At 48.6% G+C, this 27,912-nt stretch overlaps 1 protein-coding gene and 1 long non-coding RNA gene across 4 annotated transcripts in view; one reads left to right on the forward strand and one right to left on the reverse strand.

Annotated features, from left to right (window-relative positions):
- Positions 1-21,492, reverse strand: part of GLI2 (GLI family zinc finger 2) — a 261,564-nt gene extending 240,072 nt beyond the window's left edge. Inside the window, exon 1 of the mRNA XM_007964688.3 lies at positions 21,004-21,492. The gene's annotated coding sequence lies outside the window, so the exon portion shown is untranslated. The remainder of the gene's footprint in view (positions 1-21,003) is intronic.
- LOC103216906 (uncharacterized) lies at positions 20,450-27,582 on the forward strand. Of its 3 annotated transcripts, none has more exons than XR_490760.3 (4): positions 20,450-20,728; positions 22,073-22,217; positions 22,508-22,595; positions 23,696-27,582. It is a non-coding gene; the product is annotated as an uncharacterized lncRNA (long non-coding RNA). The 3 variants fall into 3 exon arrangements; XR_005237045.2 differs by having other exon boundaries at positions 22,073-22,174; XR_012094161.1 differs by having other exon boundaries at positions 22,073-22,595.
- The last annotated feature ends 330 nt before the right edge of the window (positions 27,583-27,912 follow it).

Consider the following 27,912-nt stretch of genomic DNA (forward strand, 5'->3'; position numbering starts at 1 on the left):
GAAATTTTAAAATAACACAACAGTATTCAAAAACATAAAATATCTTAGAATAAATCTGAAAAAAGATGTACAGTACTTGTACACTAAAAGTTATAAAACATTGCTAGGAGAATATGAAGAAGATATAAATAAATGGAAGGACATACCTTATTCATGGGCCAGATTACTCAATATTATTAAGATGTCAATTCTCTCCAAATACATCTACATTCACCACAATCTCAATCAAAATCTTAAAAGCAGGGTTTTTGGAGAGATTGCCAAGGTGACTCCAAAATTCACATGAAAATGCAAACGACCTAGAATGCAAACTCCCAAAAAGAAAAAGAATACTTAGAGGGCTAAGCTACCTGACTTCAAGATTTGTTATAAAGCTACAATAACCAAGAAAGTGTGCCATCAGTGTGAATATACACAAATAGATCAAAAGGACAGAACAGAAAGTCCAGAATAGGCCCACACGTATATGGGAAGCAGATTTTTTACAAAGGTGCTAAGGCAACTTCATGCAGACAGAATAATCTTTTCAGCGAATGGTGTTGGAACAATTTTTTAAAAGAACTTTGATACATACTTTGTACTATATACAAATATTAACTTAATGTAATATACATCATATATTAAATTTAAAACCTAAAAGAAAACATAAGAGAAAATCTTTGCTGCTTCCATTTAGGCAAATATTTCTTAGATACAATTCCAAATGCATGATCTATAAAAGAAAAACTTTTATAGATCATGTTTACTTTTGATGAACTGGAGTTCATCAAAACTAAAATCATTTAGTCTACAAAAGACACTGTTAAGAAAATGAAAAAAAAGCCACAGGCTGGGACATCTGCAAAAGACTTCTATCCAAAATATATAAAGAATTCTCAAAACTGAGCAATAAGAAAACCACCAACCCATGTTTAAAAAAATTGAGCAAGGCCAGGCGCGGTGGCTCAAGCCTGTAATCCCAGCACTTTGGGAGGCCGAGACGGGCAGATCACAAGGTCAGGAAATCGAGACCATCCTGGCTAACACGGTGAAACCCCGTCTCGACTAAAAAAATACAAAAAACTAGCCAGGTGAGGTGGCGGGCGCCTGTTGTCCCAGCTACTCCGGAGGCTGAGGCAGGAGAATGGCATAAACCCGGGAGGCGGAGCTTTCAGTGAGCTGAGATCTGGCCACTGCACTCCAGCCTGGGCGACAGAGCAAGACTCCGTCTCAAAAAAAAAAAAAAAATTTGAGCAAATGATTCACTTAGACTTTTCACTAAAGACAATATGCAGGTGGCAATAAAGCACACCAAAAGAATCACATCATTAGTCATTAAGAAAATGCAAATTAAAACCACAATAATATATCACTATACACCTATAAAAGTGGCTGAAATTCAAAAGACTGACTATTGCAAGTGTTACCTAGGATGTGGTAGGAATGGAACTCTCATATACCATTGGTGGGAATATAAAATGGTACAGCCACTTTATTAAACAGTTTTGCAGTTACTATAAAAGTTAAATAGGCTGGGTGTGGTGGCTCATGCCTGTAATCCCAGCACTTTGGGAGGCCAAGGCAGGTAGACCATTTGAGGTCAGGAGTTCAAGACTGGCCTGGCCAACAGGGTGAAACCCGTCTCTACTAAAAATACAAAAATTAGCTGGGCATGGTGGCAGGTGCCTATAATCCTAGCTACTTGGAAGGCTGAGGCAGGAGAATCATTTGAACTCGGAGACAGAGGTTGCAGTGAGCCAAGATCGCACCATTGCGCCCAGCCTGGGCAACAAGAGTGAAAGTCCGCCTTAAAAAATAAAAGGTTAAATATACCAACCCTCTGAGCCAGACACACCTACCGTATGATCCAGCCATTCTACTCCTCGATGTTTACCCAAGAGAAAAGGAAAGCATATGCCCATACAGTGACTTATACAGAAATGGTCAAAGCAGCCTCACTTGTAATAACCCGAAACTGGAAACAACCTAAATGTCCATCAACAGTCATCCGGATAAACAAATTATGATATATCCATATGATGAACTACTACTCAGCAATAAAAATGAATAAATTATTGATGCGTGCAGCAACATGGATGAATTCCAAAATAATTGTGGTGAGTGAAAGAAGCCAGACAAAAATGAGGACATCCTGTATGGTTCTACTTTTATAAGCTCTGGAAAATGACAGGAAGCAGATCAGTGGTGGCTGAGGAAGGCCAGGGGGTGGGGTGGAGGGACAGATTACAGAGGGGCATGAGGAAACTTCTGCGGATGATGGATATGTCCATTATCTTGATTATGGTGATGGTTTGCACACACAAGTCAAACTTTATCGAACTGTCCATTTTTTTTAAAACTCCGCTGAAACGTAGTTTTTCTTCCAACTATCAGATTGGCAAAGACCAACAAGTATGATAACACTCCCTGTTGATGTGGATATGGGCAGATAAGCACTCTCGTACGTTGCTGGTGGGAGTGTAAACTTCTGTGGAAAGTGATTTACCAATATCTATCTAAAGTACAAAAACTCACCCACCCTTATGAGAAATTACCTAATGGGTATAATGTACTCTATCCAGTGATGGTTACACTAAAATCCCAGACTTTACCACTATGCAACATATCCACATAACAACACAGCACTTGTACCCCTAAATCTAGAAAAATAAACACAATTTTAATAGAGATGGCAAAAGAACAAAAATGTTTGTAACATGTGAGAAGCAGAGGAAATAGCTTTAATTTATGATAAACCCACAAATCTTTAAGAAAAAACAAAGACACTGATGGATAAATTGCTAAGAAACACAAGCAACTAACAACACACAGGGAAACACAATGGAAAACAAAGTATTTAAATATTTAATATTACTGACACTTAAAAAATGAAAATTGAAACAAAAATTACTAAGACACACAAGCAGCTAATAAACACACAGGGAAATACAATGGAAAATAAAGTATTTAAATATTTAATATTATTGATGCTAAAAAATGAAAATTGAAACAACCAGACTTTTTCTTCTATCAAATTGCAAAGATTAAAATCCATAGAGAGGCCAGGCACAGTGGCTCATGCCTGTAATCCCAGCACTTTGGGAGGCCAAGGCGCGTAAATCACCTGAAGTCAGGAGTTTGAAACTAGCCTGGCCAACATGGCGAAACCCTGTCTCTACTGAAAACACAAAAATTAGATGGGCGTGGTGGTGGATGCCTGTAATCCCAGCTACTTGGGAGGCTGAGGCATGAGAATCCCTTGAAATGGGAGGCAGAGGTTACAGTGAACCGAGATCCTGTCACTGCACTCTCCAGACTGGGTAACAGAGTGAGACTCTGTCTCCAAAAAAAAAAAAAAAAAAGGCCAGGCGCGGTGGCTCAAGCCTGTAATCCCAGCACTTTGGGAGGCCGACACTGTCGGATCACGAGGTCAGGAGATCGAGACCATCCTGGCTAACACGGTGAAACCCTGTCTCTACTAAAAAATACAAAAAACTAGCCGGGCGAGGTGGCGGGCGCCTGTAGTCCCAGCTACTCGGGAGGCTGAGGCAGGAGAATGGCGTGAACCCGGGAGGCAGAGCTTGCTGTGAGCCGAGATCCGGCCACTGCACTCCAGCCTGGGTGACAGAGCGAGACTCCGTCTCAAAAAAAAAGAATTAAAAAAAAAAAATACAGAGGAAAAAAAAAAACACATACCCTTATACCCAGAAGTTCTAGGAATTTAACTACAAAGAGATATTCATGTATGTGAAATGACATAAGGTTATTGAATGCAACCTTGTTTACAGTGGCAAATGTTCATCAATAGCTACAAAATAACCGATGGTATAACCATACAGTGGTATCCCACCCAGACACAGGGAAGGGGAAGCTGTGTATGTGTTCACACAAAAAGGTGAGTGAAAAAGGCAAGTTCCAATACAGGCTGTAAAATATGCTTTCGTTTGTGTACAAAAAAGTAAAAAAGTTTGTATATTCATTTCCATGCCACTTGCACAAAACTTATTTCAGGAAGGATACAAAAAAAAACTAGCATCCTTGAGAGGTTTTGGGTGGCTGGGCTATGGCAGTGGTACGAAGTCTTTATAATGTATGTATAACCTTCATGCTTTCTGAAACTATTAACCATCTAGATGTATTACTATTCAATAAATAAGTGTAAATACAAATTAAAGATAGGGCCGGGTGTGATGGCTCATGCCTGTGATCCCAGCACTTTGGGAAGCCGAGATGGGCGGATCACGAGGTCAGGAGATTGAGACCATCCTGGCTAACACGGTGAAACCCCGTCTCTACTGAAAATACAAAAAACTAGCCAAGCGTGGTGGCATGTGCCTGCGGTCCAGCTATTCGGGAGGCTGAGGCAGGAGAACAGCTTGAACCCAGGAGGCAGAGGTTGCAGTGAGCCGAGATCGCACCACTGCACTCCAGCCTGGGCAACAGAGAGAGACTCTGTCTCCAAAAAACAAAAAAAAAAAATCAAAGATAGGCGAGAAATAAAGTGAATGAGGTTGATCTACACACGTATACATACATGTACACACGTGGATAGAATGCCAAGACATACCGCTAAATGATCACAAAGAAAGCAACCTGCCAAACACTGCAGTAGTAGTATGATCCCACTGGTGTAAAAATAAACGATAATAATAAAACACTGGTCTATATCAATTGAGACATGGAGACACAGGCATACCCACTATCAGTGGTTCTCTCTAGTGTGGGTCCTGCTCACTCGACACTATACATTTCTGCATGTTTAACCTTTTGTATCTTTATTACGTTTGCATCAGAAAGAAACTGGCTTCACGGGCTGCCCTCCCCTGGGTAGTTACATTTTTAATCACTCGCCCAGAAATATGAAAAAAGACTCTTAAACATGATCTCACTTTTGATCAAGAATTCTACCTCTGGAAATGCTTTCAAAGAATGTGGTCAAAGACATATCCGTGGGAAAACATGCACACTAATACAGTGTTAAGATTGCAAAACAATATGTGTGCTATGATCCCATGAGTCCAGAAGGTATTCATAAACATAAAGAGAGAAAGGCCTAGAAGGAACTCACCAAGATGCTAACGCATTACCCACAAAGAACGCTAACGTGGGCCTGGAGTCCAGAAGGCCTTCTGTTCCTCTTTTAAAGTACTTTCTCATAATTATTTTATAAATGATCTGTTTTTATTTAAAAGAGAAAGTTATACATAGTAATAATCTCAGAGTATTTGTACTCAAGGGTGTTTGGAGAATAATTACTTATGATAAAGAAAAGTTAGTTTTTATGTTCAAAATAGAGTAATCATTTTGTCAGGGCTACGACAAATGCTTACCAAAAAATCTGAAGCAAAAAAGTACAGGATGCAAAACTGTAAACCATACAATCTAAAATCTGTAAAGTTTGGGGGGAAGGGGAGAACAGTGGAGAGGATAAATATTCACAGGAAAAAAAGACTAGAATTAAACAGACCCAAAAGATAAAACAGAAAAAAAAAAAATCTATAAGAACAAATGTTATTTTAATATTTGGGCCATCATGATCCCTAAGTTGGGGTAAAGATGGGAAAAGGCCAATTTGGGGCAAGGGATCCTTCCGGCGCCCTTTCCAGCTGTTCTATCCTTAAGAATTCGCATTGAGCAGCTGCAGGGGGCTGGCCCTGTGGGAGCCACACAGTCAATACCCTCAGGAGGCCACAGGTACCTTTTCCAACCAGCAACAGTCTCCACAGCTGGAGGGGGTCCAAGAGTTGGGGGCCACCATCCTGGCTACCGGAGGGATCTGGCAGGAAGGCCCGCTTCAGAGAGGCCTCTGCAGAGCAAGGCAGAGGCAGGTGGTACCAGGGCATCCCCCTCCGGCCCAGTGCAGCCTCCAGCAGCATGAAGGTGAGAAAGGTAAGATGCTGTACCAGGCACCTCTTAGAAGGACTCCCTGGTAAACAACGGACCCCTTTCCTGGCCACAGAAAAAAAAGGGCACAGAAGTACCCAGGTTCTGGGAAGGGCAAGCTCTGTTCCCTGCCAGGATGTCTTTCTGCAGACACTGAGTTGTTAAGACCCAGCAAGATGGGAACTATGGTGTAGACCAGCAGCGCGTGCTAAATGAGAAGGAGGATTGAGCTTAACGAGAGCCCAAATGAGTCACTTGAGTGGTAGCTGCCAAATATATCGTGCCCACACAGACTGCCTTTTTAATAATAATAACCAAGATTTATTGTGCGCTTACTATGCACCAGGTACTTGTCTCATACTAACTCTTTTACCTCTAACCCTTTGAGATGGGTCTTAGAGTTACCCTCATTTTGCAGATGAGAAAATGGCAGCCCAGAGCTGGATTTGCAGTCTGTCTCCAGTGCCTGCTCTGAGCCCCTAGCTCCACAGAATCTTCCCAGCGAAGGGGCTGATGCACCTGTCCCTTCCCAATGGCCGTGCCACAGCTGGACAGTCCTCCTCAGGGGAGCACTGGCTCTGGGGCCAAACTGATGCCCTGCTGGCTTGTGCGGAAGTGCAGCACCCAAACTTGCTCCCAGAAGGGGGTGGTGAGCTAGCCTGGGAAAGAACTAGCCTCAGCCCTCCCTCAGAGAGCTGGGGACACAGAAGGAACAAGTGAGTGGACCTCCTCCTGGAGCGGGAAGTGCTGAGGCTGACGACAGGGTCACGTGGGGCCACCCAGGCAGAGGGTATCTCTGCTGAGACAAAGCCTGCGCCCTGCCCTCCCCCCAGAGGATGCGGCAGAGCCTCGTGTCCCTGTGGATATCCTGGTGGATGAGAAACCGACCCCAGGGAGGACAGCGAGCTGTGACGTTGATGTTCTATCTTTGGGACTTAGAGCAACTCCAATAAAACCACAAAGTCTCAGCGGCATCTGTAAAATGCTAGTGATAATACTGACTGCATCAGGCTGTTGCCACTGCACGACACATGTCCTATACCTAGTGGTGGGGGCTGATGCGGCACTTGGTCTCCAAGGCCCCTCTCTTGAGATGATACAGCAACATTTAAAGACAAGAGCACTTCCCGAGGGACTGCTAAGGTCAGGGGCTGCTGCCTTATTTAAGTACATCAGTGAGATGACTGTCAGTGAGTCTAAAAACTCCAAATACAGCCCTCTGTAATCACGAACAGAGGAATTGTGATCCTAGGCTCTGACGGTCATAGCTTACGGAGTCCTAGAACAGATCTGTCCTGAGAAATGAATAAGCAGAGAACCAGAGAGGCACAACGGCCTGCCGCCTGAGGTTTCATGTTAACTCATAGGCAAAGCCAGCCTGGAACTCTGGTTATCTCACCAAGTTTCCAATTCCTCACCCACCAAAACAGCCTGCCTCCTACCTAAAATCCCTCCAAAGGGCATAAGAATGTCGTACAAAGAGATTATGTGTGCGGTCCAAATGAACCATAACACACGCTTAGATTTTTTAAAAATACAGCTCTACTATGTTAAAACTAATCGCTAATTAACAATTGTGCTCGCTTTCTCAAATCAAGGAGATCAATCTGGAGACTACCTGGTTAACTTATATTTTTTAAGAGAGATGTCAAAGAAAATGGAACAAATGCCATTGTCTTCCCTTGAAACATTCCCAAAATTTATTTATAAACAAACATTTGTTACACACAAATAAACAGACAATGGCAAGGCAGTATTAATGAGGGTTATAAGCAAGGGAACCCCCAGAGACAAGTGAGAGCCTAGGGCTGTGGTAGGAAATACTTCACAGAGGACATGACCCTTGGCTTCATGAATGGGAGGAAGGGTACACCAAGGGCCAACAGCAAAGGCCTTTACAATCCTTGCAGTCAATGAATGTATGATGGATGGATGGGTGGAAGGGTGGGTGGATGGGTGGAAGGGTGGATGGGTGGGTGGGTGGATGGGTGGATGGATAGATGGATGATGATGGATTGAGGATGGATGGATGGAGAATGCAAGGTCACTATCATCTTAATCTCAATCTATAATCTTGATTGGGGATCATAGTAGAGAGCATTCTGAGAAGCACCACCCACCAGACAGAAAGATATAACTTTAGAAACTGAGCCTTGCCGGGCGCGGTGGCTCACGCCTGTAATCCCAGCACTTTGGGAGGCTGAGGCGGGTGGATCATGAGGTCAGGAGATCGAGACTATCCTGGCTAACACGGTGAAACCCCATCTCTACTAAAAAAAATACAAAAAACTAGCCGGGCAAGGTGGCGGGCGCCTGTAGTCCCAGCTACTCGGGAGGCTGAAGCAGGAGAATGGCGTGAACCCCGGAGGCAGAGCTTGCAGTGAGCTGAGATCCGGCCACTGCACTCCAGCCTGGGCGACAAAGCCAGACTCCATCTCAAAAAAAAAAAAAAAAGAAAAGAAACTGAGCCCTAACCAAAGACGGGGAGAATGAGAAGGCAAAGATGATGATCAATTGCATTGCTGCACATCAGGATCCCAAATGTTCCAGCCTCGGAAAGAACCTGGGCTCTCTGCACATTTATGTCCCATGACCTGAAGCTAAACCATGGGTAGGCAATAAGTCAGAGGAGTCATCCCGGGGGACCACAAAGCCACCTTTGGAGGCAACCCCTCGCTGACCCTCCCACACACCAGAGGCTCCAGAAATGCCACACCCTCTCCAGCACTTGCCCTATGAGGTCCTCTGCCCAGATGGCCCTTCCTTCCCTGACCCCTCTGCTGGCAAAATCCTCCTCCTGGAAGACCCAGTCTGGCCCTCTCTTGGAGGAAGCCTTCCAAACTGCTCAGGCATACTGGTTAATTAAAAGAGCCACTGCTCATAGGCCTTCACTCTGGGGCTTTTCATTACACTGACAGGACTCTGCATTCTCTAACTAGTAGCTGCAGGCGTAGCTCAACACAAAATTCACTGTGAAGTGGAAATTTGTCAGCCTGGAGATAGGAAAACAGACCTATCCAGGGTCTTGGGGAAAACAGTTTGGGGCAATTCCTGCTCCTGGCCAATATTCCCACAATGCCTTTCCAGATCATGCCTTTCCTAAAGTAGGCTCCCTCCTAGGCAAGGGGGATGAAGAGGAAGATGCACATTTGAGAAACCTACTGGGATTTCAGAGACTGCCGGCTTCATAACCAAGTTAGCAAGGTGTGCCTACAGCCGTGAGCTTAATAAGTGCTGGGCACATAACAGATGTTCCATTAAGTACTGGCTGATTGACTGATGGATTACACAAGGAATTCCTCTTGATGGCACCTGCCACACTGTTTCAAATTCAAGACACAGAAAAGAAGGTTTAAGATTTCCGGCCTGGTGTAAGAAGTAGGTTTGAATAAACTACTGCTGCCTACTTTGACAGCCCCACTGTCGGAGTCCCTGGAAAGCTCCAGTGGCAGAGTCCTGTTTTGTCAGTAGGGGAGGGGTTGCCTATGATGTGCCCCCACTCAGGGTTTCTGGAGAGCAGCACTGCTGACATTTGGGCTGAAAATTCTTTGTCGTGGGCTGCCTTGTGGTTTACAGGATGGTTAGCAGCATCCCTGGGCTCTACCCACTAAATATCAATAGCATTCCCCTAGTTGTGACAAATAAAAATGTCTCCGAACAGGTCAAATGCCCCCTGGAGACACTGCCCAGTTGAGAAATCAGTGCTATAGCCCTTGCTTGAGGCAAACCAGCTGCTCCCAGGGCAGCCCTCAGGAGCCAACTCTGGGAGAGGGTCCTGGCTTGGGGGTCGGCAAACCTGCCTCTGCTCAGAGCTCTGCCCCCACTGCCCAGGTGAACACGGAGATTCGCCAGAGTCTCTGAGGCCCTGCTCACCCATCTGCAAATTGAGGCCCTATTTGGCAAGTGGCTTGCGTGTGTCTGAGCATGCAGAAGGCACTCAATAATTGTCTTGCGTTGATTTGTGCATAGCTGTTCTGAAAACCTCTAGCTAGCACCTCCCATCTCTTCCCCAAAGTTAGGTACATACTGCTGGAACTCCATGAAGGCCTAACAAGGGCCTGAAAAACAGCTGTCCAAATAGTCTAGCTAAGTTATTCCACTTTTGGGAATCTATTTAAGGAAACAGAATTTCAGGTAAACATTCAGACACAAGGATGTCTATCCCAGTATTATCTATAATAACAAAAACTAGGAAAATTTAAATGCCCAATGGTATAAGGATGATAAAATAAAATATGAGAGAGGCAGACAAAGGGATATTATGTAGCCAATAAAAATCACACTAATAAAAATTATTAATAACATGAAAGATCTCCATGATATAATGTTAAATAAATCAGGAGTTACAAGACTGTATTAATGTAACCTCAATTTTATAAGAAAGGATAGAGCAAAAAAAATTTTTATATTAAAAAATAGAGACCGGCAGGAAATTTAACCAATTCTGCTTCTCCTTATTTTACATTTTCAGTAAAAAGGCATGTCTTAGTTTTAAGATCTTGGGTGGCAAATAATGTTTTGCTGCTGTTTTTACTATTTTTACATGAGGAGAAAGAGGTTTGCTTGAATCCAAGTGCTAAACCAGAATCCAGACCTTGAATACAGAGACTAGAGTCCAGCAAAGAGATGGATCTTCAAACTTAAATAAAGGAAAAGCCAAGAAAACAGAAGCAGAAGAAAGAGGGATAGTCATGGCCCTGGGCCACTGGGAAAACCAGAGGCACCCACAGGGGAGGAGGTTTGGCCAGGGAGTGGAGAGACCCAGGCCTCTCTTAGGTCCTCTATGTTCTGGCTGGGCAGGTGGCTGGGCAGCTTCAGGGGGGTGCAGCTCGAGGTGGACACAGGTGCTCCACAAAGCTGCCTTCCTGATGCCCACAGCCAGGCACTGGTCTGGGAGCTTCGCTTCTCACTGCTACAATCACTATAAGCATGAGAACAGGCCTTCCACCACCAGGGCAGGCTTGGGACCCAGAAGCCCAGCCAACCTAAGCTTCCAAAGGAGCTGTCAGTCTTCCGTAAGCTGAGCCCCACTCCAGCTTCTCCTGACCACCCATGCAAGATGGCCCCTTGAAGACGGAGAGATGGCACTGAAGAAGCAATGCACTGGATCATGGGGCCTCCGCTGCTATTGGTAAAACAGCTGGGCTGAGCACCAGGTCCTGCGGGCCCAGGGGCTGAGGGCCGCACCTGCAGAAGGATGTGGCACCCAGGTCTTGCACACCAGAGACCCAGAGGAGATGGAAATGGCACCAGCCCACATCCTACCTCCCTTCTCACGGGCCCCCCAGTGCCAGCAAGAGCCTACAATCTACTGTACACATCTGCCTGTGCAGAAGAACTTCAAAAATGTGGACAGAAGGAATCCTGAGCCTCTTCAGACCAGCAAATCCCACCACATGGCCACCAGATGAATCAGCTGCAGGGTGGATGAGGATCCACCCACATCACAATTTCAAATGTTTCCAATGTGTTCTTCCATGCACTCTTGAAGTCCTGGCCCAGGTGCACTTGTAATGTTAGCATCAAGCAAATGAAGTCTGCAGTGCAGAACTATACAAATCAAAGCCTCAGAAGCCACCCCACATGGTCACAGCTGCGGGTGTGAAGGAGCCCAGGTCTTCAAGGCCTGCAGGACAGTAGTGACAAGAAAAGCCTGTTCCCAGGCCCCTGATCATGAGTGAGGGCTCTGCTCATCCTCAGGGCAGGCTCCACCATAAAGATGTCCACAAGGTAGGCCCTTCAACCAAACCTAAGTGGGGGTCAAACTTCCAAAAGACCTACTCAAACTGTCCAATGCCAAACTGGTCCCACTTCAGCCACAAAGCATCCTGGTGGCTCTGCAGTTCCTTACACGGAAAAAGAAAGGAGGCATCCCAGGGACACTTGGGACAGAACCCACGGCACATAAACCAACATGTTGACTTAATATACTCTCTCGTTTCTCTTGGAGGCCAGCAAAAGCAAGTAACCACCAGAGCCACCTTACAGTCTTGGCCACTGTCCTGTGAAAGAGAGACCCTGCCCTAGAGCCTACTTCTCAGAGCTGTTTTGGAGCAGAAGCGCCTCTGTTTTCAGCCAGTTTCCTTGCTGCAACAGCTGTCCAGGCAGCTGAAAGTGCTGCAATTGGCTGAAAATCCAGCCCTGGACTGTCCCAGAAGTGAGGGACATCATAGTAAAAAGACATTATTCCTCATCACCCCTCCCTAAAAATCCTGGATAAAATGCAGATTCCTGGACCCACTCTGCAGGAATTCTCATTCAATGGGTTCTCCCTGGGGAACCCAAGATTCTGCAGTATTTAACAAGCTTCCTGCCTGAATCCCATCCAGGAGGCCCACAAACCCCACATACAGACCTTGGCGGCCTTATTCTCAGATGTGCCTCTATTAACTAATATCTAGTTCTTGGGTTCAAGCAGATTTTAGGAGAAGAAAAAAATCTAATTCTAAAGGAATCTGGCAGTTAAAGTTTTAGCCATATAAATGTCAATCAGCATAAATATACATGTTGCACATCCCTTATTCACACTGAACAGCAGGAAGGGTAATCTAAGGTATTATACTGTGTATGTAAATTGCTATATCATGTACCACATTTTCTGTAGATGAATGTACCTGAATTACATTCAAACCTTACAATCCTGTTCCAACTATTGATTCACATACCTGAAAGGTATGGAAGTAACTGAGTAGCTACTAAGTCCAATGTTTTCTTTCAGGTCATACATAAGGAAACACATGCATACTCTCAAGCCCAAGAGTACCAGAGATGTCCCCTCACCTTGATCTCCACAGACAGCGAGGGCCAGCCCTAAATATACTGTCACTGCCTGGACACACACAATGTATCATGACAGCACAACCCACAGCTGTCTGCAGAAATGTATGAGTGATGTACCTTCAACCTGTCATCAGACTGCAACGACCTCAATTTTTTGAGAAGTGAAGTCAAAACTCCACCCTTATCATCTTCAGAGATCCAAGACAAATTTATGTGTCAGCCCTTCCTTCACTGATCGTCAGCCTTCAGGAAAGTCTGAAAAGACCATCACGGGCTTCCGGCTCTCTGCCAATGTCCCCAAGGCCACCCCCATTTACACTGACCCTGTGACCACATCCCAGAGGTACCTGAGCACAGGGGCTGGCTAGGAAGAGTGGCCAGCAAGAAGCAGCAGGACATATTCCTTGAGAGGCACCCAACTCTCCCCAGGGGGTACCCAAGACCCTCCCTTTCTCCAGACTCTGATCCTCCCACCCTACCTGCTGTCTGACCTTAGAGACCCCAGCAGGCAGGGTGTGCTAGCTCAGAGGGTTTTGAAGCTGGGAGGACCTGAGAGATGACATCCACCAAGCGCCCCCTCCTCCCAGAGAGAGGCAAAGCAACTTGCACAGGGTCACCCAACTATTGAGTGACTGGGTCTCCCTGTCCCTGGGGATAACTCCAAGGGGTTCGGGCTAATTATCTTTATAGTGCAGCCATCCATCACTCTTGTGCTCTTCCTCAGCTTCTTTCAGAGGAAAACAGCCGGGAAGGATGGTATATATAAGAAAGTCTTCCTGGGCCGGGCGCGGTGGCTCAAGCCTGTAATCCCAGCACTTTGGGAGGCCGAGACGGGTGGATCACGAGGTCAGGAGATCGAGACCATCCTGGCTAACACGGTGAAACCCCGTCTCTACTAAGAAATACAAAAAACTAGCCGGGCAAGGTGGCGGGCGCCTGTAGTCCCAGCTACTTGGGAGGCTGAGGTCAGAGAATGGCGTGAACCCGGGAGGCGGAGCTTGCAGTGAGCTGAGATCCGGCCACTGCACTCCAGCCTGGGCTACAGAGCGAGACTCCGTCTCAAAAAAAAAAAAAAAGAAAGTCTTCCTAACAGTTATCTGGGTAGTCCTCTGGCCCAACTTTCTACGCCATGGTCATCTTCACAGGCAAGTATCTAATGACTGGCTCTTAAGATGATTTCTTTTTTTATCATTATTTATTTATTTATTTATTTTTTAGAGACAGGGTCTCACTATGTTGCCCAGGCTGGCCTCGAACTCCTGGCCTCCAGCCATCCTCCCACCTCAGCCTCCCAAAACCCTGGAATTACAGTGTTAAGATGGTCTTAACTAGCAAAGGACAAAGGACATAAAAGCAGGAAGGGGAGGGAGGAGGCGGCACATCAGAGCCCTTTACCTTTCTCTACCTGGCAGTTACAGGTATTCTTCAAGACCAGGTCAAATGGGAAGACTTCCTTGGTCCCCAGAGCAGAGCAAGTTCTGTCCCACTGGATATGGTACATTGATGGTTACGATGGAATTATGTAAATGCATTTGTGTCCTCCCCCAGACAAAATTTGGTAAGTCTTCTATTACCTGTTCCTTAGGTCACTTGGCATGGTGAGCTGCAGATTCCCAGAGAATCAACAAATTAAGAGCTATTTTCTGGTCATCAAGAGCTGCTGCACTGCAAATACTTGCATACGAATCTCCCCATCTCAGGTTTAAAAATATGGACTTGCTTTTTTTAACTCCAACATAATGAATGGGTTTAAATATTAGAAGTTGAAATTATTAAGTAAATCATTTCACCTGCAAAGCTTCTATTTGCATAACATTAATTCATGGTGGCAGCTAAAACAAATTCATCACATTCTGTATATTAGAAGCTGATTTATGTAGGAATTGAAAAGAAATCATGAGCTCAAAATTATGTTGACATGATGTACGTGCTCAACGGAGAAAGATTTTTCTCTTTCCCTCTTTCCTTTTTTTTTAAAAAAGTCATCCTAACAACTGAATTATGGTGAGAAGGGAAAGGATTTGAGGAGAGAAAGGACTGGCATCTCGGAAAATGAATAATGCTACGGCCTCACGTGTGTGGCGGGCTCTCGGCGTGCGTACACACACACTCCAGTTATTAATGTCAAGTATGCCAAAGATACGCTGGAAAATCATTACCATTCATCGCCACTAACCGCCATTAAATTTCAATCAATTCAACTTAGTACAAGTGTACTTGAGCGGCCCTTACAGTTCCTTATAAATGTGGCTCAAAAGTCTGGCTGACTTACTGCATTGTCCAGCACACAAAGAAGCATTGCTAAGCGTCTGCTGAAGGGGCTAGCTTGGACCCAGGGATGCTCTTTTAACATCAGGCATTCAAAGATCTTTTTTTCTGAGCGCTAAGAGGTTTCGAATCCCTACAGGTCAAGACGAATGAAGAGAGGACCACCCTTCCTTTGCCGTCGCCGGGAGTGGACAAGGGCACAAGGCGGCCTTCGTGATTACTCTCTGCAGATGCCTTAGAGAAAAAGTTTCAGACGCCACCAAAAGTTTGGTCACGGGGCCTCTCTCTCTCCCGGCTCCCGTGGAGTGCTCTCATTCACTCCGCCAGCTGTAAAGGCGACTGGAAGCCCCTCCTGGGGAAGCGGGCAAGAGGGCTGGCCAATGGGAAGCAGGGGTCGAGGAAGACCCGCGGCGCCCCTGGGAACCCGCGCCCTTCCCGGGTGGGAGCCGCTCGCGCGCTGCGGGCGCGGCTATGGGGACCTGGACCGCTGGCTTTCTTCCCGACTCGCCACGAGCAAGGTCCGGCCTCCCGCCACTCGCCAGCGGCGGCCGGTGTGCGGCCGGTACAATGTGGCCATTGTTCGGGAGCTGCAAACCAGGCCGGCGCGCAGGTGGGAGGGCCGCAGCCGCGGGCCCGGGGCGCTCGGGGCACGGAATGTTCCCCGGCCGCGGCACGGTCGGCGCCGCCCGGACACGCGGCCTCGCCCGCCAGCGCTCCGCCGGGCGGAAAAGCCGGCGCGGAGGGAGGGGAAGGTCCAGACCGCGGGGGCGGGGAGGGGGCGGAGGGAACGGGAGGGAGAGATGGGAAAAGATGAGAAAAGACAAAAAAGAGAGGGAGAGAGGAGGCGGAGGAAACGGAGGAGGGGGAAACGGAGGGAGAGAGAAGAAAGGAGACTGGGAGAGTGAACGGAGAGGGAGAGAAAGGAGAGACTCAGAGAGAAGAGGGGATTGGGATGGGACGAAAAGAGAGAAGGGGGAAGGAGAAAGAAAAAGAAAGAAAGAAAGAATGGATGGCTGAAGGGAGAGGAAGAGAGCCAAAGGAGGGGGACAGGCGGACATGTGTACAATAGAGGCGCACCACAAACTGCCCAGGAAGCCTCTGGGAAGAGCAAGAGTTCACCCTGTTTCCTAGAGGGAATGGCTCCAAACCCAGCCGAGTCAGCAAAGCGTAATCACATCAGGGGCTTTGCTTAATTACAGGTTTGAGCTGGGTCTGGAGGAAGGGAGATACTTAACTGTGTCCCAGGGAAGGCCCAGCACTCAAATGGTTTGTAAGTCTGGGAAATACAAACAACACCCCCCTTCCCACCTCCCCCGAGCCCACTGAGCCAGGATCCAGGAGGACATGGCGGGTGAGGGCTGCGGCGTGGTTCAACCAGCACAGCCATCGCGGACAAGCTTTCAGAGTTCACTTGGGACGGGAGTGCAGGGCTGCGCCCGTGCTGCTCAGCCTGGAGGCCATAGGCCTGTGGAGTCCCCGCCTCAGCCTGCAGCCGGGCCACCCTCCCTCCTCCCTCTAGCTGCCTGCAGGAGGCCTGGGGCCCTCGGCTGCCCAAAGAGGGGAATCAGTCCCAATCCCGTGCTAATGAATAAAAAGTCCCCTTTATTTCACTACTGTTTTTGGTTCATTAAATTTTCCACAGATTTGTAGAGAAGAAAACATAATAAACCTTGACAAAAGTGAACGTGTGAAAAAGGCTAGAGAATGGAAAAGCGAGATAAAAGTGATATCCGATCACAGATTTCAGAGGCAGATGACGAGCTCGGGGCTGCTGAAGAATCTCAATGGACCATCACCCTTTTGCGGCTTTCCTTCCCTTTGCTGAACTCTTCATTCAAGACAATGGCAAACGCACTAAAACTTTTTCTTATGCTAATAGCTGAAACCCAGCACTCACAGTTAAAACACACTTCCCAGCAACCTTTTTTTTTTTTTTAAACAACACACATGTGCAAGTACACACACAAAACATTATTCAATTTAAACCCAAATCCCCAAAACAGTTTAATAAGTACTCTTTGGTCACATCTTAAATGAGTTACTTTCCCCCATGTGTATATTTTTTAAGAAACCAGAAACAACACAAACAGGATTATTGAGAATTACTGTGCTGATGAAAGAATTGGGGAGAAAATAAGACATTAAATGTGCAGAAAGTATACTGTTATCATCTGTGCATTTTCCCAGGTTTTAAATACAGTTTTGTGGGTTAAGGATGCTTTTGTCATCCTCTAAACCAAAAAAAAAAAAAAATCAATGATTTTTTTTTAATTATTGATATGCCACAGCAAACCCTCAAATTAATTTTAGAGAAAATGATTAATGTTGAATCCGGTGTTGTGTGTTTATTTGAAAACCAGAAAAGTGTTGAAGGTGCTATTCTTTTTCCAAGGACACTCTCAAACATCAATGTCCGATGACCCTTTCTCAAATCTGTTAAACAAGCCTGAGGAAACAATTAGCAGTTTTTCCTCCCCGATTTCTTTAGAAGTGCAGGAGCAATTTCAGGAGCAACCGAAATCGCCGTACATTCTGGTTTTTGGTACAGTCACCTATTTTGCCTCTGAATTTTCTGGAATCTGAGAACACTGTTTTTCTCTTTGGCATTCTTCACGTGTTTCACTTGTCCATGCCTCTGACACTTAGTGAAAAGAAGAAGCGGGGGGAAGTGCTCACCCGGGTTCCTTTTCAAAGGGCCCTGGCCCAGCGGGAACAGCTGCAGCTATCCACAGCGAGGTCCACCTGGCCTGGCTGCCCCTTGTCCACTAGGAAACAGGCACTGGCCCAGGTAGAAACCCTTTCTCCTCCCCACAGCCTCTAAGAAGCAAAGCTGGTTTGCTCCACCTCCCTGCAGCAAGCGCCATGCAGATGAAAGGAAGCCGGGCTAAACACACTTTCCCAAGGAAAAGGCCAGCTGCCCTACCCAGAGAGTACACAAGGATGTAGGACTCCGATTCTAGGCTTTAACAAGGCAGCTGGGTGTGAGGGGGTCACACAGGCTTTCAAAGTGCACATGACAACCTCCTACCCCCATTTAAAGGGAACTGCTGGCATCTGTGAGTGAAGTTCTCCCCTGGAGTACCCCCAGGGCGGGGGTGGGGGGCGATGGAAGAAGGGTGTTTATTAGGCAAATATCCAATTTTGTCCGCCTGCCTGCTGAATCCCTGGTTTGCTAATCCAGCCCCAGGGGCTGCACTGTGTACAGGGCACTTGTGGGAGTACAAAAAGCGTGAAGTATTTGTGTATTTTTCAGTCTGCAGTGCAAACAAGCCAGCTACAGTACACAGCCCCCAAGAACCCCACAGCCAGGCAATGAGCTGCTGACCAGAAGCCCTGCGGCCCCCTCTTCTGACCAAGCAACTCAAAGGACTGACTCTCCATTCAGTGCTCTCTCCACCAGTGGACCAGAGCATCCCTGAGAGAGTGAGGTGGCACTCCACTCCAAGGCTGCCTGGCCACGAGGGCCTCACTAACTCCACACAAGCTCCAAGGAAGCCACGAGTCAAGAGTTCCCTTCAAGGCCGGAGCAGAGTGAGTTTGGGAGCAGCCCAGAAGGTTCTGCTGAAGGAATTTGAACCCTCTGCAAATTCTGTCAAGTCAATTCCCACAGAGGATAAAACCATCTCTAGCAGTCTTACCTTGTTCCTTGGTGAGCCTGGGAGCCCGGCTCCCTGACTTGGGAGGCTCTTTCTACCTATTATTCTAATTATCTCCAAGAGGCTTTTTGCAAATAGACTGTTCTGACCACAGTCGCTCACTCAGATGCTAGCCCAGCTGAAGGCTGGCTCACCTGAGGGATACCTCCTGGGCAGTTGGGCTCTTTCAAATGTAGGATCTTCCCTTTATTAGCTTAAATCCCCCTAAAATCACGAAATAATTTCATGAAACTGGCATATTTCTCGAAGCAGAGGGGAAAATAAAACCACCCTAAATCTTACCAAATATAATTAACTTTAAACTCATCAGACAAGCGACAACTTTCCATATGGCTGGGTTTGAGTGGAATTTGAATCCCAGGGAAAACATCTCCACAATTTCCTCTAACCCTCAAGAGAGAAGCGGCAAGTCTAGGAAAACAAAAGCAAGAACGATGAAGAAAGAGGCACGAGAAGCATAGTCAAAGAGAAGAGAAGATCCCTGATGGATCTGGATTCCACATTCTAGAATGACTGCCCCAGGACAGACCAGAAGCTGGGAAAAGCCTAAATAAAGAGCCTCCAAACTCAAAGAAGCCAGGCATAGCCAGGGTGTCCTCCCCTCCCTGCAGAGTCTGGCCCAGGTAGCCACAGCGTGAGCGTCCCCCTAAACAAGCAACTGCAAAGCCGCTCCCAGGCCCCAGGGAGGGCCTGCCCCCAGACACAGGGAAACCCAGCCAAGGGAACTCCCAGCAAGGTAAGGAAATGGGCGGAGAGAAGGCTGGCAGGTGAGGTGGCTGGAACAAACTGGTCTCATCAGGGAGGCCTGTGACAAACCCGCCTATTCCTCCGCTTTCCCCGCTGTATATTTTGGATTTCACAGTTTATTTACTTTACTTTTTGGCACCGAGCCCCCTGAGCATGCCAATACAATATTTGTTTAAACACTATTTTATGCCGCTTGCGAAGGAAACGTTTACTTTCAAATTCTCCTACATCCCCCAGAGCCTCATCTGCAAACAGCCTATGAGCGTTTTACAACTGCTCCCTTTATCTGAAGCTGTCGGGATTAAACCTTCACACGCCCGGCAAGGGCGGCGGAGAGGGGCCCGGGACACCGCTGCGGCCACCGAGCTGCAAAGCCCGTGCCAGAGATCGCGCATCGAGTGAGATGCCCGGGCTGGGGGACAGAGGGGCGCCTACAAGACTCCCAGGGCGCGGGACCGGATACTAGGGACAGGTCTACTTTTCCAGCTGGGATCAACTCTAGGAGCCACAGAACAATTACACAAAAGAGAAGGTAGTGGAGAGAGGCACCCTGCGTGGGGGGCTTGAGGTCCCCGAGAGCCTCAGGGACCGATCACCCAGGGTGAGGCGCACGGGCTTCATCCCCAGCTCCCCACGCGGTAAAAGTCAGGTTTCCTAGGAAATGACAGCAGTTACCGCCGGGCTGAAAGGCGCCGAGCTGGGTGGACTCCCAGCTCCCCGGAGCGGCGGGCGCACTCACACTCACACACGCAAGCACACGCTCCCTCCCAGCTCCCCGCCCCCGCCCCGTCCGGGGAAAAGGCTCCCCTCTCTAAACCCTTAATAGGATTGGCGCCCAACTCTCTCCGCGCCTCTCCCCATCCATCACATACAGATCAAGTTGCAGTAGTGGATTTTTCAAATTCCTCAGCAAATATACTTGTTGAGAGATTGTCGGGGGTGGGGGGAGACGATGAGTAGGGGGGCAGGGATGAAAGTGAGGTGGTGTGGGGGAACCGGAGGACCCGGCAAAGGATTACGTGCGGATCCCTTTGGGAAGTCAAGCGGATCTCAGGGCCGAGGGCAGGAGAGGAGGAGGAGAGAGGCAAAGAGGGGGGGTGCCGAGGAGGAGAGCCCAGCGGAGGGGGAGGGGGCGGCCGGGCCCGGCGAGGGGGAGGAAGGAGCGTGGAAGGAAGAAAGAAAGGCAGGGCTTCGGGACGCGCAGCGCGGAGAAGTGGAGTTCGAAGTTCTCAAGTGGCTGGCTGCAGCCCCTCCGCGCTCAGCACGCCCGCAGACACGCTCCCATGCCCACCTACGCCAGCTTCGGAGCATCCCAGCCTCCGATCCCATCCTCCACCCCCTGAAAAAACAGCCCCCGGCTGGCGCGCGAAGGCCGGGCCGCTGTGCACCCCGAGAAGAGTGGCGCTCTCCCCCAGGTAGGGAGGGGGTGCAACATCGACCCCGGACCACGAGCTCCAAGCCCCAGGACCCTCCTTACGTCCCCGCCCTGCTTGTCCAGAGCCCCAAGCGGGGTCGCGCCCAATAACCTCGAGTCCCCCGAAGCCCAGTGCCCCAATCCCAAGGCCGAGGCGCGGGTGCCCGGCCGAGGGACCCTCCGAGACCGCACAGCATCCCAGTCGGCCCGCGCTTGGCCGAGGTGGGAGGCGCTTCGCCACGAAAAGCAAGTAAAAGAAGACCAATGTAACTTTACCGAGGGAGACAAAAGTTTGCCTCTAGCACGCAGGTGGCCTCTCGGGCGCCGGGCGGTGGCTGTGGGCCCCCATCCCACCTTGGCTGGTGCGGCGACCCTCGGCTGGCTGCCTTGTGCCGGGGCTCCGGCCAGCCGGGGCGGGGCGAGCCAGGAAAGAGGGGACCGAGAGGCGGGCGGGCGCCGCTCAGCCCCTACCGCCGGCTAGCAGGCGGCTCTCCGAGGCACCGGCGTGCCGCGCGGCCCGCGCTCTTTCCTCCGGCTCCTCCCGCGGCTCCTGGCCTTCCTCCGCGCCCGCAATCGCCGCCGCCGCCGCCCGCTCCTCCTCGAAGTCTCATTGATGGGAGTTCGAAAAAAAGTCCGCGGAGCCGTGCTGCCTCGGCTGGCGAGCGCCGGCACTCCCGCAATCCGTCAGCGCCGCCGGACGGCGCAGCGCCCCCGCGCGCACGGTGCGGGCACACCAGGGCCCCGCGAACCCGCCAGCCCGCCCGCCTGCCCGCCAGCTCCGTGCCGGGGGACGCAGGGGGATCCGAACGCCGCCGGGGCGGGGGGAGGGGAAACGGGGATCACAGGGACTCTCCCCACCCAGCACCAAGGAAAGAAAACGCACCTACAAGGAAAGTTCGAGAAAGGAACCAGAGGACGCGCCAATCTCCGACACTTTTTTTTAGACGACGAGGTGGGGGGTTGGGGGTGTCGCTAACTCAAGTCAGATGAGCTCCGGGGCTGAGGCGCAAGGGCTGCTCTGTTTTCAATCTCTGAAATCCCCCGCCCTCCCCACCTCCCACTTCCCTCCACGGGGAGATGCCTGGGTCGCTGTTCCCAGGGCGCCCGCTTCTCTGGGCGCTGGCGCGGAAGCCGGGGACGCCAGGGAGGGGACGCGGGGGCTGGGTCCAAGCGGACCCTCTTCCCGCGGGCAGCGAGCGCAGGTGCCGGGGGTCCTGAGGCGCCCCCCGCCGCGGCTAGCACTCGTCGCCATCTGAGCACACGCTGGCGAGAAGCGAAGCAGCCCTTCTAGGTTTGGTGCATGTGTCCTGCAGGGTGGGTTTTTGTTGTGTTTTGTGTTTTAAAGACTCCACTCGAGCCGCTGAAGCCAGATGGAAGTAATCAGAACCCAACAACAACAGAGAAAGAAGGAAGAAAGAAACTCCTCATTGAATTTTCTAGCCAAACTGTATGTGGGGCTGTGTGTGAAAGAACTTGCTTAAGCAAACTCGGTGAGGAGCCCTGGGCCCTCAAGTCACACCACAGCCCGGAACGGGGCTGCCAGGCTTGGAGGAGCATTGGGGGCAGCTGGCTAAAGTGTCCTCCCCACACCCCCGGGCCTGCCACCCTCTCCAGGGCCCCCGGGGTCTCACCCAAAGAGGGTCTTAGGGGGGAATTTCGGGTTTTTGTCTTCCTAACGTTTGTAGAACACTCTACCAAGTGCCAGGTGATGTTATATTTTCTTTGTATTACTGGATTTTCACAGCTCTGTAAGGAAGGTTCTCTTCTCGTGTTTTTACAGGTGGGAAGACTGAGGCTTTAAAAAGTGAAGTAATTTGTCTAAGGTCAGAGCACTCTGCCATCCTCCCAGAGCTTCGGGTGGTTGTACTGTAAGTTCAGTTAAATTTGCCCTGTTGGCCCGGGCGCGGTGGCTTACGCCTGGAATCCCAGCACTTTGGGAGGCCGAGGCAGGGGGATCACCTGAGGTCAGGAGTTCAAGACCAGCCTGACCAACATGATGAAACCCCGTCTCTACTAAAAATACAAAAAATTAGCCAGGCATAGTGGCACGTGCCTGTAATCCCAGCTACTTGGGAGGCTGAGGCAGGAGAATCTCTCAAACCCGGGAAGCAAAGGTTGCAGTGAGCCAAGATGGCGCCACTGCACTCCAGCCTGGGTGATGGAGCGAGACTCTGTCTCAAAAAAATTAATTAATTAAGTTAAATTTTTAAAAATTGCCCTGTTCAGGTGGTGGAAGTGTCTCTCCCTTCAGCCCCTGTTCCTAAAATTGCATTTTATTTGAAATGCAAGGGACCAAATGCTACCCTTCCTGAGGGGACATGACCTACCTACACAGGCCCATTTCACCAGTGCAACCCTTTTCGTGGGTAGCTCTCTCCATGTACCTTTTATCCTCTGCTAACTTTATTCTTTTACTTTTTAATCAAAGAGGATGCATTAGAGCTTCATTCCTTAACATCCTCCTTCCTCCTCCTGACATTCACTTATATGATGGAGCAACAATTTCTTCTTGACCTAGAGAAAAAAAAATGCAGAAAAATATTAGAACAATTTGATGCTAATTTTGTTTTTGGGGAAAAAAGTCAGCAGCATTTTTAAAAAGCGAAACATGCAGAAGCCAGTGATTTAAAGAGAAGTTTGAAAGGGGATTTTTCTTTAAGTATGATCAGATTCACCATTCCTCTGTGCTATTTGTTTAAATTCCTGCTGAGCTTTCAGAACACAGACTCTAAGGAGACAGAAAAAGTAAACTCTCGCTCCCCAACTTGGCTATATTTTAATGACCCTATTCATATCTGCCCCATGACATGTAGGGAATCATTCCTCGTTGCTGGAATATTAGCCACGTTGGCTGATTACTTCATTACGGGCTTGTCTCTGTTGATTTCCTTGTGTTGTAAAGTTTGTGAAGAAGTTTAAACAAATCGACGTTTTAGAATATTTCCTTCTTCTCTGTTTTTCTTCTCAGACCAGCTCAACTCCTGCTGGACTCCAGACACTCACATAACCTTTCCTGGCTTATTTTGGCAAGAAGATGGCTGTCGAGATGAAGACAAGAGTGTTTTTGGTTGGAGGAGAACTCTGTAGACACCGTGCCTGAATTTCTAGATGGTCAGAAGTTTGGGCACTGAAAAAAGCAGCAGAAGGTTTGGAGTGGAGGCAAACTGGTGTGGCCAGGGAAGCCTTCGACTGAGTGCTGGGACACCAGGTTCTAGTCCTAGATCTAGTACTAAGTGTATGACCTTTGACCAGTCTGGTTCACTCAATCAGTACCAGGCACTGTGCTAAGTGGCTCGACACCACAGTGAGCAACACCTACAAGATCTTTCCCCTTGGGGAGCTTATGTTTCATTAATAACCACAAACAAACATATAATCACAAACTGGGTAAAGGAAAATCCAGCGTGCTGTGGGAGCCGGTAATTGGAGACCTGAGCAAGCTAGGAGGTGAGCTTGGGGAGGGGAGTGGTACAGAGAAGGAGAAGGCTTTCCTGGGGGAATGAGGTTGCACTGATAAGAAGGAACGAGGAATGAGGGAGGGTGGACTAGGAGAACGGGAAGTGGAGTGTACCAGTTCTTTCTTCTCCCTTTCTGCGAAATGGACCTGAATGACGAGAAAAACCAGGCCCACAAAGAAGCAGCTTCTTCATTATTTCCCAGTGTTCTAGTGACTAGAGTCATAGAACAAATCACCCCCAAACTCAATAGAAGGAAACAATCTTTTCTTATGTCTGCGGCTCCTGCACATCAGGATTTTGAACGAGGTAGAACAGGGACAGTTTGTCTCTGCTCCACAGTGTCAGGCCTCTGCTGGAAAGCTTCAGGGCTAGGGCTGGGATCCTCTGAAGACTCTGGCTCCCCTGCCTGGCGATCTGTGCCGACTGTTGGCTGGTGGGGGGCCTCAGTTCCATTCCATGCACCTCTCCGTGTGGTCTCGTTACTCAGAATAGTTGGGGTTGTTCACAGCACCGTGGTAACTAATACACAGGGTGAGCTTAACAAGAATCAGCCAGGCAGCAGACCTTTGGTCTTCTCTGAAATTTCGGCAGTCACATCATATCATTTCAGCTGCACTGTATTCATCAGGGCAGACACAGAGACCTGCCTAGGTTAAGGGGAGGGAAAATAGACTCCATTTCTTTTCTTTTCTTTTTCTTTTTTTGAGACAGAGTCTTGCTCTGTTGCCCAGGCTAGAGTGCAGTGGCACCATCTTGGCTCACTGCAACCTCTGCCACTGGGGTCCAAGGGATTCTTCTGCCTCAGCCTCCCAAGAAGCTAGGATTACAGGCGTGCACCACCATGCCTGGCTAATTTTTGTAATTTTTAGTAGAGATGGGGTTTCACTATATTGGCCAGGCTAGTCTCGAACTCCTGACCTCAAGTGATCCACGTGTCTCGGCCTCCCAAAGTGCTGGGATTACAGGCGTGAGCCACCACACCCGGCCAGACTCCACCTCTTGATGGCGAGTGGCATGATTCTGAAGAAGCACCTGGGAGCAGAAAGGCTGCTGTGGCTATTTTTGGAAAACACAGTCTGCTACATATGGCTAACTGGAGACCCGTGGAAGACTAGATAGGCTCTGAGATAGGTGTACTGCTTCGTGGTTTGGCTACAAAGCCTGTGTCTTCATTCACTCGGGCTGCTATAACCCTAGACTGGGTAAGTTATAAATGACAGAAATTTGGCTGGGCACGGTGGCTCACACCTGTAATCCCAGCACTTTGGGAGGCCAAGATGGGAGGATCACGAGGTCAGGAGATCGAGACCATCCTGGCTAACACGGTGAAACCCCATATCTACTAAAAATACAAAAAATTAGCTGGGCGTGGTGGCCGGCGCCTGTAGTCCCAACTACTTGGGAGGCTGAGGCAGGAGAATGGCATGAACCTGGGAGGCGGAGCTTGCAGTGACCCAAGATCGCGCCACTGCACTCCAGTCTGGGTGACAGAGCGAGACTCCGTCTCAAAATAATAATAATAATAAATGACGGACATTTACTACTCACAGTTCTGGAGTCTGGAAAGTCCAAGATCAAGGTGCCAGCAGATTAAGTGTCTGGTGAGGGATTGCCCTGTTTCGTAGATAGCGCCTTCTTGTGAGTCGTCACGTGGCAGAAGGGGTGACCAAGAACCTTCTTTTGTGAGGATACTAATCCCACATATGAAGGCGCTGCCCTCGTGAGCTAATCACCTCCTAAAGGCCCCGCCTCTTAATACCATTGCATTGGGGATTGTTTCAATATGTGAATTCCCTGGACATGCCCCCAAGTCCATGGGGACGTGAACATTCAGACTATTGCAGCCTCATAGCAAGCACTTAGGAGCACTAGAAAGAATCAGGAGACCCAATCTCTACCCTTAAGGAATCTACACTCTCAAGAGACACAGAGATTTGGCCATAATTAAAGGACACGAAATGGTACACTAAGTGAGGAGTGGGCTGGGTGGCCAGTTCCCACCTGGACAGGGTGGACTAAACAGCCACTCAGTGGCCAGAGAAGAGTGGCAGGGAGGGTGTCCATACAACAAATAAGGACCAGTCCCCAGTGTGGATCCTGTCCTGCTGTCCTTTCAGGGCTCCTGAGATGGCCCTCAGTCTCACCCTCCACTCCACCTCCCACAGACTGCAGAGTCTGGAGCCACTAGTCTCAGGCTATGTCTGTTATCACAGTGCAAGTACATCTGGGAAGGGCAACCCAGAACCTTTTGGGTGATACTACTTACCACTGTGAGGAAATTTACCAGACCTTTTCCAAAGAGTGGGCTTCTAAAGGAGTAAGAAAAATGATGATGCCACCTGCAGGGGCACTACTACAGGGACAGTTACACAAAGGGAGGATGCCAGGAAGGCCAAACACCAACAAGCATTTCTCATTTGCAACCTGAATTTTCAACCCTTTCACAGACAACTTTGTGGAGTAAAGCAATGTAGAGATACACACAAGAAGTTGTGCAAACTTGGAAGATGTTAGGGACACCCCCACCCCACCACAGAAGCAACTGGCAAAACCTCTTTCCTCTTCAGGATTGCCCTAGAGGACACAGCTGGGAGACAGTCAAGTGCAGATGTACCAGAACTCTTTGGCTAATGAACTCATGCATGCATCCATGCATTCATTCATTTCACTTAACCATCTGTGTTGAGCTCCTACTATGTGCTTTGCACTTTAGAAATAAAAAGATCAGCCGGGCACAGGAGCTCATGCCTGTAATCCCAGCACTTTGGGAGGCCTGAGGCAGGTGGATCACGAGGTCAGGAGTTCGAGACCAGCCTGGCCAACATGGTGAAACCCCGTCTCTACTAAAAATACAAAAATTAGCTGGGTGTGGTGGTGTGTGCCTGTAATCCCAGCTACTCAGGAGGCTGAGGCAGGAGAACTGCTTGAACCAGGACCCGGGAGGCAGAGGTTGCGGTGAGCCAAGATCGCGCCATTGTACTCCAGCCTGGGCAACAAGAGTGAAACTCTGTCTCAAAAAAATTAAATAAATAAATACATAAATAAATAAGCTATGGTGTCTCTACCCTGTAATCCCCTGACTGGGTAATATTCCTACAGGCCCCTCTGTCAGTCCAGAGTGAAGGGCCATGAGGGCAGATTAGAAGTGGGAGGGACTAGGGAAGTGAGCCAGAGGACACTGCTGCAGCAGGTGTCCTGGGGAAGGGAGGCAGCAAAATCAGCAGGGCTCAGAGATCCAGATCCCAATAACTGTTCTCAAGATACAATGGGTTTCTTAACAAAACTGAAGAAGATAGCCTCTTCTCACAGCCACTAATGATTCTAAGAAATATCAACGTCCTCACTACCACATGATAATGACAGGTACTATTTCAAGACAATGTAAAAAGGAATAATTCGAAACATCTACTGAAAACATGATGGAATAGTTATAAGGTACTAGACTGGCCACCACATGAATCTAAGGATAGCCACTCCCTGCCCGTTTGCGATGTATCAAATTGCATGTAAGTGAGTCACCTCTCTTAGGAGGGAGCAATGAAGAGGCAGCGTGGGAGATGGTCTGTTTCGAATACTCCCACTTGGGTTCCATCCTCTCCACTCATCTCCAGCAGAAGGAAGATAACATGGAAGTCGCTGGAGGACTTCATTAAAGCCATTTAAATTGGAACCTCCCCCAAATTTATATAGATCATTTTTCTCCTTCAGCACCTCCTCTGTTATTCAT

The sequence above is a fragment of the Chlorocebus sabaeus genome, chromosome 10 (assembly GCF_047675955.1).
Source record: "Chlorocebus sabaeus isolate Y175 chromosome 10, mChlSab1.0.hap1, whole genome shotgun sequence".
Lineage (NCBI taxonomy): Eukaryota > Metazoa > Chordata > Mammalia > Primates > Cercopithecidae > Chlorocebus > Chlorocebus sabaeus.